A 17,592-nucleotide genomic window follows, 5' to 3' on the forward strand; every position below is an offset into this window, starting at 1 on the left:
CTTTCTTCAAAAAGTACCGTTACCGGCTTAGAATTTTTTACAGTTCGTCGTCATACTGTTTTCTGTGTTTTGTTTGCCGAAACTCTTCATCCCAGTAACAGAGCTGGTCTGATAATTCGTATGCTCGTATTTTCTTCATTAGGCGGCAGTGTGCAACTGCGTCGAACGAATTCCGTAGGTCAAGAAACTGGGCATCAAGCGCGGCACTCTATTGCTTTCCGTGTCTAAAGGACTAACAGAGCGAGGTGCCTTTCAGACGATCGGTCTTTGTTTCCGGGAACTATGTTGATCCCTAAAAAGAAGATTATCGGTCTCCATTAATATGATATTACGCGAAGACCATAAGCGTTACATAATTCTAGCACAAACCATCGTCAGTCTTTTCGATAACCTTTCTTTACAGTGAGACTGATCTGAATTTTTTTTTTTTTTTTTTTTTTTCAATTCCTATGAACAATTCGTTCAAATGTCTCTGAGCGCTATGGGACTTAACATCTCAGGTCATCAGTCCCCTATAACTTAGGTTTAAGTAGTTCTAACTAACCTAGGGACATCACACACATCCATGCCCAAGGCAGGGTTCGAAGCGGCGACCGTAGCGGTCGCGCAGTTCCAGTCTGTAGCGCCTAGAACCGCTCGGCCACCCCGGCCGGCAACAATTCGTTCCCTAAGTGACCTACGGTACGCTGGTACTAGAAGATAAGCAAGTTCTTTCGCACATTCTGTGTGGAATCATAATTGTATCCCGCGGATCCAGTTTCCTATCTTCCAGTTACGCAATACAGGCTTTCACTCGAAGTATTTGCATGATAGTTTTTGCTAAGCAGTAGTCCAAGAGTGTCTGCTGTGTGTAATGTTTCATCACCCTTAAACGTCATTGGATGCTATAAAGTCGCAATTAGTAACTTCAAATTTCAGCGAGCTCAGCAAGCCGAACTGCTCATACGTGTTACTTGAACGACGGGGTAACGTCTCTCTCTCTCTCTCTCTCTCTCTCTCTCTCTCTCTCTCTCTCTCTCGTGTGTGTGTGTGTGTGTGTGTGTGTGTGTGTGTGTGTGTGTGTGTGTGTGTGTGCAGAATGCATCAAGCTGTTACTTACGCAGGCGACTGTAACAACACAGTCTTACGAAGTATTCACTTTCTGCGTTTCTTATATTGTCATTTCGTTCAGTATTATCAAAGAAACGTTTCGGTAGTCAAAAACACTTACGCTCTTCTATACTCTGCACTGTTCAGTCACATTATTGTGACCATTTGTCAAAAGCCTCAATAACCACGCTGTGCAGTGTGGACAGTTGTGAGACGTGCAGGAAGAATGTCAGTGAAGTTCTGGAACGGACAGACAGGTACCTGGAGTAATGCCGACTTCAGTGCTGTGGCCAGTTGCGCCAAGTTTCTCAGTTGAGAATCTATGTTGCGAACAACTTAATCGAAGTGGTTTAAATCCGGGAAGTTTGGTGACCAGAGGAGTACGGTAAACTCACGCTGGTGCTCTTCGAAAAGTGCACCTACACTGCGAGCCATGTGACACGTTGCATTGTCCTGCTGAAAGCGCCGTCGTGTCGAAGAGAGAGAAAAAAAAATAGCACATAGGTTTGGTCATGGTCCCTATGGACAGAGGCATGCTTGTGTAGAGCTATTGTAACTTTCAGAATGACCAGATACCTAGGGAACTCACGGAAATACTCCCCAGACCATAACGCTCCCTCCGTCCGACGATTATAGCTGGCCAGTACACTCAAACGGCCGTATGTCCGATGGACAATAAACATGATTCATCCAGAAAGGCCAATTGTCGCCACTCTGTGCACGTCCAGCTGCGATACTGGCCTGCAAATTCCAACCTTCGTAGCCGGTGAACAGCTCTCAGCGTGGGTGCATGAACAAGGTGCCTGCCGCGGACATCCATACACAGCAACGTTCGATGAGGAAACACCGTTGCTAGGCCTAGCGTTCATCTGGTCGGTCTGTTGCTCAACAGTTGCATGACTATTCGCCCGTAAATTCATCTCCGTAGCCGTCGTTCATACACGTCAGGCCCGTGGTGCACCACAGTTGCTTCGGCGCTGGGTTTGGATACCGCCATTTGGCCATCTATGATATACTTGAACCTCGGGGGCACGCGAATAGTTTAGAAACTTAGCTATTTCAGAAATGGTTTAGCCGCTTCAGAAATGCTTCCGCCCTTGGCCCAAGAACCAATGATCATGCCGTTCTGGACGTCAGATAAATTACTCCGTTTCCGCATCTCATCCCCTCCGCCACCACCACCCCACCGCCGACTCTGACCTTCCTTACACAGCGTGGTCAATTGATCGTGACCGGGCCAAATATCTGGCGAAATAAGCGTCATACGAAAAAACTACAAAGAACGAAACTCGTCTAGCCTTAAGGGGGAAACCAGATGGCCCGCTAGATGGTGCTGCCATAGGTCAAACGGATATCAATTGCTTTTTTTTTTTAATAATAACCCCCCATTTTTATTACATATTCGTGTAGTACCTAAAGAAATATGAATGTTTTAGTTGGACCGCTTTTTTCGCTTTGTGATAGATGGCGCTGTTATAGTCACAAACATATGGCTCACAATTTCAGGCGAACAGTTGGTAACAGGTAGGTTTTTAAAATTAAAATACAGATCGTAGGTACGTTCGAACATTTTATTTCGGTTGTTGTACCTTTGTGAACTTATCATTTCTGAGAACGCATGCTGTTACAGCGTGATTGCCTGTAAATACTACATTAATGCAATGAATGCTGAAAATGATGTCCGTCAGCCTTAATGCATTTGGCAATACGTGCAACGACATTCTTCTCAACAGCGAGTAGTTCCCCTTCCGTAATGTTCGCACAAGGTTTGACAATGCGCTGACGCATGTTGTCAGGCGTTGTCGGTGGATCACGATTGCAAATATCCTTCAACTTTCATCACAGAAAGAAATCCGGGGACGTCAGATCCGGTGAAGGTGCGGGTCATGGTATGGTGCTTCGACGACCAATCCACCTGTCATGAAATATGCTATTCGATACCGCTTCAACCGCACGCGAGCTATGTGCCGGACATCAATCACGTTGGAAGTACATCACCATTCTGTCATGCAGTGAAACATCTTGTAGTAACATCGGTAGAACATTACGTAGGAAATTAGCATACATTGCACCGTTTAGATTGCCATCGATAAAATGGGGGCGGATTATCCTTCCTCCCATAGTGCCGCACCATGCATTAACCCACCAAGGTCGCTGATGTTCCACTTGTCGCAGCCATCGTGGATTTTCTGTTGCCCAATAGTGCATATTATGCCGGTTTACGTTACCGCAGTTGGTGAATGACGCTTCGTCGCTAAATAGAATGCATGCAAAAAATCTGTCATCGTCCCGTAATTTCTCTTGTACCCAGTGGCAGAACTGTACACGACGTTCAAAGTCGTCGCGATGCAATTCCTGGTGCATAGAAATATCGTACGGGTGCAATCGATGTTGATGTAGCATTCTCAACACCGACGTTTTTGAGAGTCCCGAGTCTCTCGCAATTCGTCTGCTACTGATGGGCGGATTAGCCGCGTCAGCAGCTGAAACACCTACTTGGGCATCATCATTTGTTGTAGATCGTGGTTGACGTTTCACATGGGGCTGAACACTCCCTGTTTCCTTAAATAACGTAACTATCCGGCGAACGGTCCGGACAATTGAATGATGTCGTCCAGGATACCGAGCAGCATACATAGCACAAGCCTGTTGGGCATTTTGATCACAATAGCCATATATCAACACGATATCGACCTTTTCCGCAATTGATAAAAGGTCCATTTTAACACAGTTATTTGTATCACGAAGCAAATACGTCCGCACTGGCGGAATGTTACTGTAACAGCGCCATCTATCACAAAGCGAAAAAAGCGGTCATATTTCTTTACGTACTACACGAATATGTAATAAAAATGGGGGTTCCTATTTTAAAAAACGCAGTTGATGTCCGTTTGACCTATGGCAGCGCCATCTAGCGGGCCAACCATAGCGGTATCTGGTTTCCCCCTTCAAGCTAGACAAGTTTCGTTTTTTCTAGTTTTTTCTTTTGACGCTTATTTCGTGAGATATTTGGCCCGGTCACTATCAATAGTCCACCTTGTATACCGTCCACTGGTACTGCTGCCGTTTGCGATTGGCTATTGCAAGCTGACGTAGAACTAAGCGGTCATATCTTGTGAGACACACCAAGAGAATAATTATTGTGCTACCTTAAGAACGCCTGTCCGGTTAGCCGTGCTAAACCGCTTTCCCGGATTGGGAAGGAACGCTTGGTCACCGGCACGAATCCGCCTGGAGGACTTGTGTCGAGGTCCGGTGAGCCGGCCAGTCTGTGGATGGTTTTTGGCGGTTTTCCATCAGCTTCGGCGAATGCGGGCTGGTTCCCCATATTCCGCCTCAGCTACACCATGTCGGCGATTGCTGCGCAAACAAGTTCTCCATTTACACGTACACCATAATTACCACGCAAACATAGGGGTCACACTCGTCTGGTGAGAGAGGTTCCCTTGGGGGGGGGGGGGGGGGGTTCACCAGGGGCCGAACCGCACAATAACCCTGGTTTGTTGTGGAGCGGCGGAGGGGTGAAGTGGACTGCGGTAGTCGTCGTGGGGTTGTGGACCTCTGCAGCTGCGGCGGGGACGGAGCCTTTCCGTCGTTTCTAGGCCCCTGGTGAACATACAATACAGTACCTTAAGAACAAACTGCAGCACTAGATTCGTGATTACCGTTAGTGTGTACCACAAAAACGTGCTCGAAAACACTGTTTACTGTGTTTTCATTAAACCCTAACATATCACCTTCATATAACAAGTTTGTCTGTGATTAAATAAGATACTGTTTGACATGATTTACATGTTTATAAAAGAGTCATTATCTCAATGGGGATGAATTCAGTGAATAGGGATAGCACCACATAGGAGCGTCAGTAAACGACCATAGCCTACACGCCTCTCCTCATTTTCAAACGATATATGTATTAATCTGCACGAGTACTCAGCAATTCACACCTAAGTGCTTGGCAGAGGGCTCAAAGAACCATTTTGACTATTGCTCGACCGTTCGTCTCTGGATTAGCACGTGGAAAATGAACATCCAAAACATTCTGTGCGATTTCTGATTTATGTTACTTCATTACCATGGTCATTTCTTCCCATGTAGATGAGAATCAAAAAACGATTTTCGCATTCGGAGGAGAAAGTTGGTGGCTGAAACTTTATGACAAGATGTTCCCCAATGAAAAACACCTTTGTTTTAAAAATTACTACCTTCGATTGCGCATCATACCTGTGACACTCTCCACCCTGTTTTCGGATTACAAAACAAGTTGACCTTTTTCGAATTTTTTCGCTGTTAAGGACACCATACCGCGCAACAATGTTCCAGCTGACGACGGATGAGCACAGTGTAGGCAATCTCTTTATACCTTGTCCAAATCATTTTGTAATTCATAATGAACTTGTTATGGCTTTACTGTAAGGGAAACGCATACAACTGAAGAGGACTGTTGGAATTGTCTCCCAAATCGTTTATATCGATTAGAAACAACGGAGGGTCGACAGCACTTCCTTCGGGAACGTCAGTTGTCACTTCTGTTTTACTCTATTACCTCGTGACCTTTCCGACATGGAATCACGAATCCAGCTGCACAAATGAGACGCTACTCAACAGGCATGCAATTTGATTAGAATCCATCTGTGAGGGACTGTCACGGCGTCTATAAACTAATGTTTGTGCGTGTATGTGTGGGTGTCCGGACATTTGCCACACCGGACATTTGCCACGGTTTTACCTGTTCCGAAGGGTCGGGTCCCTTCTCCCCCCCCCTCCCCCCTCCTCTTCCTCACCCGGCCACCCAGTTCACTTTCGAAGTTCCGAGCGTGACATCAGTATGGAAGATATTACAACAAACAAGGGCAGGCCTCCTGCTCATTACAAAGGTTACGCGTATCTTAAACAGAGGGAATCTAAAGAAGGTGTTGTTACGTGGATGTGTTTACCCCGAAAAGCGGATCATTGCAATGGAAAGCTGCTTTCGAGGAACGCAGAAGTGTTGAGCGTTATTAGAACATCTCTGTGGACCACCTGACGATGCAGCTCTGAAAGTGAGAAAGCAAGTGGAAAGGGCGGAGAGAAGGTCTCAAGAAGAAACTACACAGTTATCGGAGATATACGCGGATGAAATGGGAAATCTATATAATACAGTTTGTGACTTTGTTACAGTGATGCCTAATTCAGAATCTATGAAGAGAACCATGCGTCGTCGACGGAGTCAAGAGCGGGGGAACCAACAACAGCCTAAGAACTCTTATGAAATTGATCTTTATGAAGATCTATTAAAATGGGAGATGGCAGTAGTTTTCTTGTGGAAGACGATCGATTAGAGGCGAGAATAATGATTTTTAGTGGAAGCAAACGAAAAGAAATTTTAAAAACATGTGCCCATTTTTTTATGGATGGAACGTTTAAGAGATGCAGCAAGCAGTTTGTACAGACCTTCACCATACACGTAGACCGATTAAAGAAACAAACATTCTTCCTATTGTATTTGCACTGCTCCCTAATAAGAAGAAAGACACACATGTTCGTCTGTTTCGTCTGATAAAACAGGCAGTGTCTGAGTGGTGTCCTAAACAAGTAAAGGTGGACTTTGAGACAGCTGCGATATCGACCATTCGTCAAGTTTTTCCCACAACTGAAATATATGGATTCTATTTCCATATGAAGAAGAGTTTATGGAGAAGAATTAAAGTTTTCGGTCTAACTGAGGACTACCGCTAGAACGAGGATTTAAGACTTCACGTCAGCGTCTGTGCAGCGTTGGCAGTTGTAGAACCGGAGGACGTAAGCAATGGATGGATTGAGATTCATGCAGAAGCTCCTGATAACGGAAGGTTCTCTCATTTTCTTGACTACTTTGTGGATAACTGGCTAGAGAATGAGGATATCGCAATAGAAATGTGGGACTGTTACGGAAAAAGGCACCGAACGACGAATGCTGTTGAAGGGTGGCAAACCAAAATAAATAGTATTATTGGAAACCCTCACCCTAGAATCAACTATTTGGTGGAGTGCTTGAAAAAGGAAGCAGAGCTCACAAACTGCATGTACATGAAATTGGAAATGAATCTTGAAGGTAAGAAGAGGAAGAAGAAGTACTTGGAGCTGGACGACAGGATAGAGAGAATCGTAAAGAATTATGAAGAGACTGGCAACATTAGGCCTTGCTTGAAAGCCATTGCTCATATTCAGAAACTGGACTAAAATACGTTAAAAATGTATTAAAAGCTATGAAGACCACTGAGTCCTCGCAGATTACTGAGATAAAATTATTAAAACATTGAAGCAGCATTATCGGAGCTAATATTAAGTTGTAATTGTAAATAGACTGTACATTAGTTCAGCGTGGTTAGGCTGATTTTACATACGCCAGAATGGTAGATGGTCATTTATCATTTTCACGGTCCAAAGCCTGTGCAAAGTGTGATGCGAATCAGCCTTTAATGTAAAAATTAAAAAGTGTTTCAAGCCTCACAAAAGTATCCTTATTGTTGTCACGTTAAGATAACTTTTTTCTACCTTCCAATATTATGGCCATACTATTAAATTCACCTAAAATATCATGGTTTGTTAAACTGATAGTATACGCTTTTGTGAAAGAAAATGGGAACTTAACCTTTGAATTGCACCTAAAATTGACATCCCAAAACTGATCTGATCCTAAGGTTGACAATTTTGGCACCTCAAATATTTTTTATTTAAGTTCAGCTGCAAACATTTATAGTAGATGTAAATATACTTAAGTACATTTAAATATAGTCCTTTAAAAATTAAAATTTCTTACTAAATTGTTGATTACCTTTAAACAGATCAGAAAAGCAAGGAGCTTACTACTGAAAATTAATTGTTACTAAAGAACATCGGAATCAAATGTATTAGACCTACTTTTCTTATACATTAGAGACTTTTTGAAAAGATATTTGATCATTTCCTCTGTCACTAACAGTGTAATTTCAGTTGCCTTGCAACACCAGGGATATCTACTCCTAAATTATGTTTCCAGCTGTTCTCATTTCGAATTCTGGAATATTTATTTCGTCTTCTTTGGTGAAGGAATTTCGGAAAATGCATTTACTAACTCCACTTTAGTGGCACTGTCTACAGTAACATTACCATCGCTGTCGCGCAGTAAAGGTACTTACTGAGCCTTTCCGCTGGTTTACTTAACATGGGACCAGTATCTCTTTGGATTTTCCGCCACATTTCTAGAGCGAGTTTCGTTGTGGAAGCTATTAAATGCATCTCGCATTGGAATCCGCACCAAATTTCGAGCCTCAGTAAAACTTCACAAATCTTGGAGATTTTGCGTTCGTCTAAATTATACGTGCCTTTTGCGGTGCTCCTGCAACAGTTTTCTGTCGTGTTTTGTGTACCATGGGGGATCAGTTCCGTCTCTTATTAATTTATTTGGTATGAATATCTCGAGTGCTGTTGATACTATTTTTTTGAACTTAAGTCACATATGGTCTTAATTTACGTAGTTTGGAAGGATTGGAGACTACCTCTTGGAAAGACGTCACCCGAATGTTTAGCTGCTTTTATAAATAGATATATTTCGCGTTTAGTTTTGGTGAATTTTTTTGTTACGGAAGTGAGCCTCGCTACGACTGCGTGTTCACTAATTCCTGTATCCGTCGTGATGCTCAGGATTATTTGTGGCTAACAAGGGAACCTCCCCATCGCACCCCCACTCAGATTTAGTTATACGTTGGCACAAGGATAGGCCTTGAAAAATTGAACACGGATCAATCGAGAAAACAGGAAGAAGTTGTGTGGAACTATGTAAAAAATAAGCAAAATATACAAACTGAGTAGTCCATGCGCAGGGTAGGGAACATCAAGGAGAGTGTGAGCATCCGAGCGCCGTGGTCCCGTGAGCAACTACGGAACGAGAGGTCGTTGGTTCAAGTCTTCTCTCGAGAGAAAAGTTTAATTTTTTTTTTATTTTCAGACAATTATCAAAGTACAGGTACTCACACATAATCAACTTCGCTCTCCAAAATTCCAAAACATGTTCAGATTTGCTTGGACATATGCGGGATTTGACGGTCTACACAGGGAAACATTTGAAAACGTAAAAAAACATATGTTTTGACAGAGCACGGGGAAAACTGTTGGACTGTGAAACGGTTGCATTCATTTGTTGCAGTTTATGTGACAAACTCTTAGGTTTTCATCACTTTTTTGGGAGTGATCATCATATCCACAAGTAAACCTAAATCGGGCAAGGTAGAAGAATCTTTTTACCCATTCGGCAAGTGTGCAAGTTAGGTGGGTCGACAACATATGCCTGTCATGTGACGAACATGCCGTCACCAGTGTCGTATAGAATATATCAGACGTGTTTTCCTGTGGAGGAATCGGTTGACCTATGACCTTGCGATCAAATGTTTTCGGTTCCTATTGGAGAGGCACGTCCTTTCGTATACCAATCGCACGGTTTTGCGGTGCGGTCGCAAAACACAGACACTAAACTTATTACAGTGAACAGAGACGTCAATGAATGAACGGACAGATCGTAAGTTTTCGAAAATAAAGAAAGTAAAATTTTCACTCGAGGGAAGACTCGAACCAAGAACCTCTCGTTTTGCAGCTGCTCACTCTAACCACGGGACCACGACGCTCTTCATCTCACATACTCAATGATGTTGCCTATCTTGCGCATGGACTACTCAGTTTGTATATTTTGCTTATTTTTTCATAGTTCCACACAACTTCTTCCTGTTTTCTCGATTGATCTGTGTTCAGTTTTTCAAGGCCTATCCACTGTGTCAATTTATAACTAAATCTGAGGGGGGTGCGATGAGGAGGTTCCCTTGTAAGAGTTCAAGTGTGTTTTCGTAACCATTTACAAATGGTTCAAATGGCTCTGAGCACTATGCGACTTAACATCTGTGGTCATCAGCCCCCTAGAACTTAGAACTACTTAAACCTAACTAACTTAAGGACATCACACACATCCATGCCCGAGGCAGGATTCGAACCTGCGACCGTAGCAGTCGCGCGGTTCCGGACTGAGCGCCTAGAACCGCGAGACCACCGCCGCCGGCTAACCATTTACAATTTGAATGGCCTCGTTAACTAATTGTTAAAAATAATTTTTAAAAAAGCATTTAGAACAATTACGGAAGTTGTTTTCTATTTACAATAGGGTACGAAAATGTATTTTTGTCGGTCCGCAATTCGTGGTCGTGCGGTAGCGTTCTCGCTTCCCGCGCCCGGGTTCCCGGGTTTGATTCCCGGCGGGGTCAGGGATTTCCTCTGCCTCGTGATGACTGGGTGTTGTGTGATGTCCCTAGGTTAGTTAGGTTTAAGTAGTTCTAAGTTCTAGGGGACTAATGACCGTAGATGTTAAGTCCCATAGTGCTCAGAGCCATTTTGTATTTTTGTTAACATGCGGAAGGTAGATTGAAGTAACTGTCAACCATAATTGTATGAGTAAGGTACCTATTTGTGATGAGACTCAAGTTTTCCTTTCTTTGAACTGTTCAGCAAGTGTTTCATGTGAGACAGTGGGTCGGAAAAAGGAGCCAGTTATTAATTTATTCCGGTTCTCGAATATAACCTCTGCCCATACTCACAGGAACTATCTGCTTCAAAATCGATTGTGAGCTTACATTATTTTTCCGTAAGTTGTCCTTCTTGTTTCTGTTGTAGTGCAGATAATTACAATTACGGCTTTTCCCTCCAGAACCTAAGATGCTTTCTCTGTGATCCTGTGAATACCAGAGCTAAACAATGTAGAACAACAATATACGTTACAAGCGAAGCATTCTGTATTACTTCATTTCCTTATTTATAGCATTTTAAATTTGTAAGTCGACTTTAGATGACATGTCAGTCATATATGTTCTTATCTCTATTTAGTGAACGTGTTTTGAGTTACGTTTTGAACATTGTCCCGCTACACTTCATTAACTAATGTTTTTAGAGAGTAAATTAATATGGAGAACGTCGTTCTTCTTTTCAAACATTCACAAACCCATTTATTCTTTCCCTATTGTCTTTTGGATATGCAGTTGTACTAATTAAAGTAGGCACAAATGCAGTGATCAGAAAGAAATGATTAGCGTACATTCGCATTCTCGTTTCATCGTGAACGGAAGCTACCGTATAGACAGAGTAATCTATATTTATACTTGGCAGAACTAATTACATACTGATATAATCGTCGGTATTGCTTTCGTTTCCCAAAAGTTATAAATATTTCGATTTCGGAAAAGAAGCCCTGTATTTGGCCAAGATGTCGAAGAAGAAGGTCCCTTACGTACTGGTTGTATCGAGTAAGATGTGGAGACGCCGGTTTGAAAGCCGACAGAGGTAGTGCGGGGAAGGGCGTCCCTTACCTGAGGGATCGCTACTCAAGCTACCTGGCGAAGGGGCAAGTGTGGCAAATGTCCGGTGTGGCAAATGTCCGGCATTCGTATGTGTGTTCCTTTTTTTATCACTATCAAACTGCTTACCGTCCGTTTTTTGCTTCCACCCAGTTCTACACTCAGACACTTTCAGAGGAGACTTGGTAAAACTGGTATTTTCATGACATGTGAACAAATTTACCTTTTTCATAGATGTTTATCTTGACATTACCATTCTGCATTTTATAACGCTCTCTACTTCGGCTTTCATTAGTTATTTTGCTGCGTTGCTGCGCAAATAGCCTAAGTCGTTCACTACTGTCGTCTTCTCATTTCCTAGTCTAATGTCCTTAGGATCGCCCGATTTAATTCAACTACTTTCAGTTACTCCTGTTTTGCTTTCTTTGATGTTCATCTTATATCCTATCAAGACATTAGCCATTTCGTTAAGCTGCTTTTCAAGTACTTTTGCCGTCTCCGGCAGAATTATAGTGTGATCAGCAAACCTCAGTTCTTTAATTTTTTATTTCTTGCCCCTCAACTTCAGTTCCCTTCTCAAATTTGTCTTCGTTGTCCTTACAAGCTTGCTCTATGTACCTACTGAATAACATCAAAGAGTGAAGTCCAGTCAACACTGTTAAAAGCTTCCTCGAGATCTACAAATGCTATAAGAGTAGGCTTTCTAGGACACGTTGTAGGATCAGCATTTCCTCGTGTGTTTCATTTCTCCTGAAGCCAAACAGATTTTTCCCGATGTCATCTCGTACCAGTTTTCCCGTGGTTCCGTAAATAATTCGTGTCAGTATTTTCAACCATGACTCACCAAACATATTGTTCAGTAATATTCTCGTCTATCAGCACGTGCCTCCTTTGGAGCTGAAATTATTACTTTCTCGCTCAGTTCTGAGTATACTCGTATTTCGCCTATCTTATTATCGTATGTCCAGATGAAATATTTTTGTCACGGCTGTCTCTCCCAAGGGTCTCAAGAGCTCTGAGAGGGTACTCCAGGGCCTTGCTCCGACATAGATCTGTCAGTGTTAAGTCAATTTTTTCATCTCCTTCCTCTTGTCTTTCTGTAATACCGTCCTCAAATTTGTTTCCTGTATGTAGACACACGATATATTCCACCCACCTTCTCACTTTCTCTTCTTCACTTGATACTGGCTTGCCATCTGAGTTCTTGATGTTCATACTTTTCCCCTTACAGTTGTCTTTAATTTTCCTACTGGCAGCAGCTATATTTCCCTCTTTTCTCTTTCACTCCTTTTCTCCCTCTTTTCTCCATTGACTTACATTTTTGTTCACTAGCCATTTCAGCTTAGCCACTTCGCATTTCCTCTGTCTCATTTTTTAGAAATCTGTATTTCCTTTCGCTTGCTTGATTTGTTGCATTTTTATATGTATTTTATGTTATCCATGGATTTCCACCAATCCTTATATTTTTAATTATGTGCTAAACGGCTGTCTTTCATTTTGTACAGTTTTTCTTCTCACTGTTCGTCAATCATTGCCTAATGCTCTTCCTGAAACTTCCGATAACGTCTATTTCCTTCAGTTTATCCAGGTACCGTCTACATAATTTCCTACATGTTTAAAATTTCCTCAGTTTAATCTGCAGTTCATAACCAATTAATTAAGAGAGCCCACATCTTCTCCCAGAAACTTTTCCCAGTTTAAAATCAGGTTTCTAAACATATGTGCTGTCATTATATAGTCCATGTGAACCTTGCAGTGTCCCCAGACCTCTTCCACATGTACAGCCTTCTTAAAGAATTCTTAAACCAAATATCAGCGGTAATTGCACTCTGTGTAACATTCTACCAGGTGGTTTCCTCTTTCTTTTCCAGTCCCCTACCACACTCCAGTTCTCTTCTCCTTAAGTGTGTGAATAATTTTTTTATCTCATTACACATTCTTTCAATCTCTTCGTCATCTACATGCTAGTTGGCATGTAAACTTGTACTACTGTGGTGGCCTTAACATTTGGAACAGATGGACAAATAGGCCCTGCACTACATATTAAAATTCCCTAATCGTAGGTTCTCGCCTAGGAGAAGAGCTAGCACGTCCGTTTATTCAGGGAAACCACAGAAATTCACAAATATGACAACAGTTTTAAGGACAATGCCTCGATGTAAGTGAAAACTGGATTCCCGTTGTGTAGCGAACGATCTTTGCTGGTAATGAGGGGAAGACAACAGCTGTAATGACAGGACAGATCTTCAGAAGTTTGCTAGCCTCAGGCTTGACTCCGTTCCGCACTCGAAGGGAAACTTATACAATGCCAGCCACTCGTGCTGGCGAAACAACAGAAAAACCAGTAAACACACGTGACCCGAAGATGCTCACGCAGTAGCCAGCAGGCACTAGGTCAACAAGGGCCCAAGAAAACTTCAACAATTTTGTGTATTATAATTAATTAAAAACCCACAAAAAACGGTATAATATGTTACGCACTTTCATCTGTAACGGCGAACCTATAATACAATGTTTTATATGTCTTGCAGGGTGTAAAGATGGGATATTTTCTGCTACAATATGGAGTTCTGAATTCGTGGGGACTGAGCCGCCAGTCCACAGAACAATAGGCATGTAAACATGTCCGTTCCTTTTCCAGCTACCTGGGGCTAGGGACACTCTTCGCCTCAATGCCAGCTTTACAAGGAGGGGATTTGGGATTCCCAGATTCCTTCAGACGGCTTTGGAGGGAAGGTCCGTCGGGATGGGGTGACAAACAAAGTGGCCGCTTTGGTATTTGGGACTGATGGGTGGGTGGCGTGGTGGGGATCGCGCTTGGAGAACGCCGTGCTGAACATTTATTCCGTTGTTCCTTGCAGAACAAGGCCTGCTGTTTGCAAAAACTTTACTGCCAATGAAAGTTAGTCTGACAAAGTAGACATAATTGCAGCGCATTAACAAACGAAGCTGGTAATCCACAAGAAACTTAACCTCCGGAACAGATGTTCACCCTTCGCTGTTTAAAATTCTGCCTGGTTTCCATCTACGTTTCATTTCCGAAAATCTTCTGCTGGTGGCTTTAAACATTCAACATTGAACTATAAATGAAATACTATGACTCAGTTACTGCTCCTTCGACTCGGAGTATTTTTCCATAATACATTTGTATTGGGCTCACAGTGACACGTTATGACTACAACGAGAGGTCTGTGCTAATAAGACAAGCGATATTCGCAAGAGTCTTGCTGTATACGCGAGTCTCTTATCCGCTTTCGTGGATATTAAAATTCCGGTGCACCACAGCCCTGGCGACAGAATTGCTTGTGCCTAAATTTCGTATTTTACAGTCCATCGGTTAAAGACGTAAAGATCAACCATGATCAAATTTAAATAAAACATAGCATGTCATATCCCGGATTCTTTCTGATGGTTACAACTTCATACCAATCAATTAAACGAAATTTGTGAGATGCTGTGTGCCACATTCCCGCAATATTGAGTACTCACATGAAGTCCTGTTGAAAGCTGTCCCATATTTCGCGTTGCCAGAAGTTACATAACTGACCTATGAAACGGTTAGTTTACTACAGTGTTGAATCATATTAATGCCCTCCACTTCTCAGTGTAATACGCGTTGCAAAGAGTGATCGTAAATATACACGGTCCAGTCACATTAATATGACCACATGTTCGGCGTTAGCATGCAATAACCACTCGCAGATGCCAGAACTAGCAGTGGTGTGTGTATAAATCGTGTCGGGAGGACTCTGAAAACAGTGCAGTTGTTGTGATGCGGAAACGGAATAATTTATCTGACTTCCAAAAGGCATGGTCATTGGTTTTCGCGCCAAGGCTCGAAGCAGTTCCAAAACGGCTAAGTTTGTAAACTGGTCGTTTGTCTCCGTCGTTAAAGTATACCGTGCATGGCAAAATGGAGCTATCCAAAGCCGAGGCAGCTGCAGAGATGTATACGGGCGGATAGACGTGCAAAGGTTCAGTTACTGACTGTCCAGATAAACAAAGGGGTTAACAATGACTGTTCAGCGAACGTTACTGCATCTGGGCCTCCACAGCAGACGGCACATCATGCACCCTTGCTGACTGCTCTACACCAATGACGGAGGCTGAAATTTGCACGCCATTACTGCAACTGGACGTCGAATGAGTGGCGACAGGTAGCTTTCTCAGATGAATCATGTTTTACGCTCCTTCGAGCTGAAAGCAAATACTCCGCAATGATCGTTGGAAGAATCCAGGCCGGAGAAGGACGCTTTATGGTCTGGGGAATCTTTCCGTGGCATTATCTGTATGGTTTCATCATTCTGTAAGGCGCAGTTGATCCACACTAGTCTCTACCCGTGGGTATACCATGTCGATCCCTACCTTCATTTCGTTTTCCCTCGGCATGATGGCATCTACCAACAAGACAGTGCAACATGTCTCACAGCTCGCAGTGTGCGTGCGTCGTTAAAATAGTACCAGGATGATTGCACCGTACTCCCCTGGCCACCAGACTCCCCAGATTTAAACCCAATCAATAATCTGTGGACCACTTCGATCGGACTGTTCGCGCCATGGACTCTTAACCGAGATACCTAGCGCACCTGACAGTGGCTTTGGAGTCAGAATGGCTCCCTCATCCCTGTCGGTACCTTGCGGAACCTTATTGACTCTTCCCGCATGTCTCGCAGCGGTCCACGTTATGTGATTATTCAAGTTTTTGACGGGTGGTGAGATCAATGTGACTAGATAGTGTACATACGAACCATTGGCTAGATTAACTGGTTTTGTACCGAAAATGGTGTCGTATGTGATTTAAAACCAGGAGTCAGACCACGAAGCGGAGATTCCAACAGATGGAGTATTCTAGAAGAGCCTTGGGGTAGCTTTGTTTCAACTTACTCTAATTGTATAGTAGCCTCTGTTAATGTATACGAAAAAGGGCTGATCGATTAAAACAAGAGGAGCTGCTGCTCCAGAGGAAACAGTATGCACATTGAATAGTGCGCAAAAGCGGGAAGTGCTATCTTCAGCCCTTACAGGTATCAGCAACGCGTCAATACTTCCCACGACATTGCGTCTTGATACTGATATAGTGGCATTGCGTTCCAATTTGGTAATATTACTGAATTCAAACAAAAAAATAATTATTCTAGACGAAAATCGTATTACTGACACTATCCTTCAACGTTTAACTCGAAAGACGTTATTACTGCGGATGTCTGCGTCTGCTCACACCTCTAACTATGGCCTTTTCGTTCCTTTTGTTGACGAGAAAAAAAATGAGGGGGTATGGAGGAGAATAACTTGGTTTTCAAAGGGTTTGATGCTGCATCCTAGCTCTCCTTTTTTTGTTAATCGTATCAGTCTACATACTATCTGCATCAGACGGCCTCCGTAATTTCTCCAATTCTTTCTTTCCCATAAATGTTTTGCCAGTTCGCGGGCGTGGTTACAGTCGTTAGGAGCCTTAAGACTTCGTGTTCATTTTCTGTAGGTTACCTCAACGCCTATTTGCTGCTAAACGACGGAGCACTGGAGTAGAATAGAGATGCAAATCGTCCGTTCGAGCGACTGTGTGCCTTGTCGGGCATAGGGGTTGTAAAACTGTGATCTGATAATGGAGTAACCCGAAATGCGTCACGAGAAGTTGGCGACCAAGACAAATCGTTAGTGCCAACGTGGTCGCATATACCCCTCTAAGACTTCTTGATCATGGCGATGAGTCGTAAGCACAATAAACAGGTATATGACAGGCTTTGGCTCCTAAATACCCATTTCCAAATCCGTTTCCATACAGCATGGTATGTGAAAGTATAACGATGTCAGTTAACAGCTTTAGTTAGAGATATTATCGGTGCAACCAATTCGGCGGTGGTTTTGGGGTTAGCAGATGAAGATCCAGACAATTCAAGAATTATTTCTGTCACGTAGCTGTATTTATTATGTTGGCGTAATAAGCGAAATCAGACAGTAGGTTCTCAAATACGGAACTCCTGTTCATATACTTATCTTGTGGTCGTTAATTTGCTCAAGGTTGCAGATCCAGAACTACAGATCACAGTGGGGAGATCCGAAAATATAAATAGCAAACAAAATCTTTGAGTGAGGTTTGTTCATTAAACATATAAAATCATATTGCTCTGCTTTAATACGGTGCCTTAAGTAAGTGTTGCTATTATTATGCACA

The sequence above is a fragment of the Schistocerca nitens genome, chromosome 4, assembly GCF_023898315.1.
Source record: "Schistocerca nitens isolate TAMUIC-IGC-003100 chromosome 4, iqSchNite1.1, whole genome shotgun sequence".
NCBI classification, from domain to species: Eukaryota; Metazoa; Arthropoda; class Insecta; order Orthoptera; family Acrididae; genus Schistocerca; species Schistocerca nitens.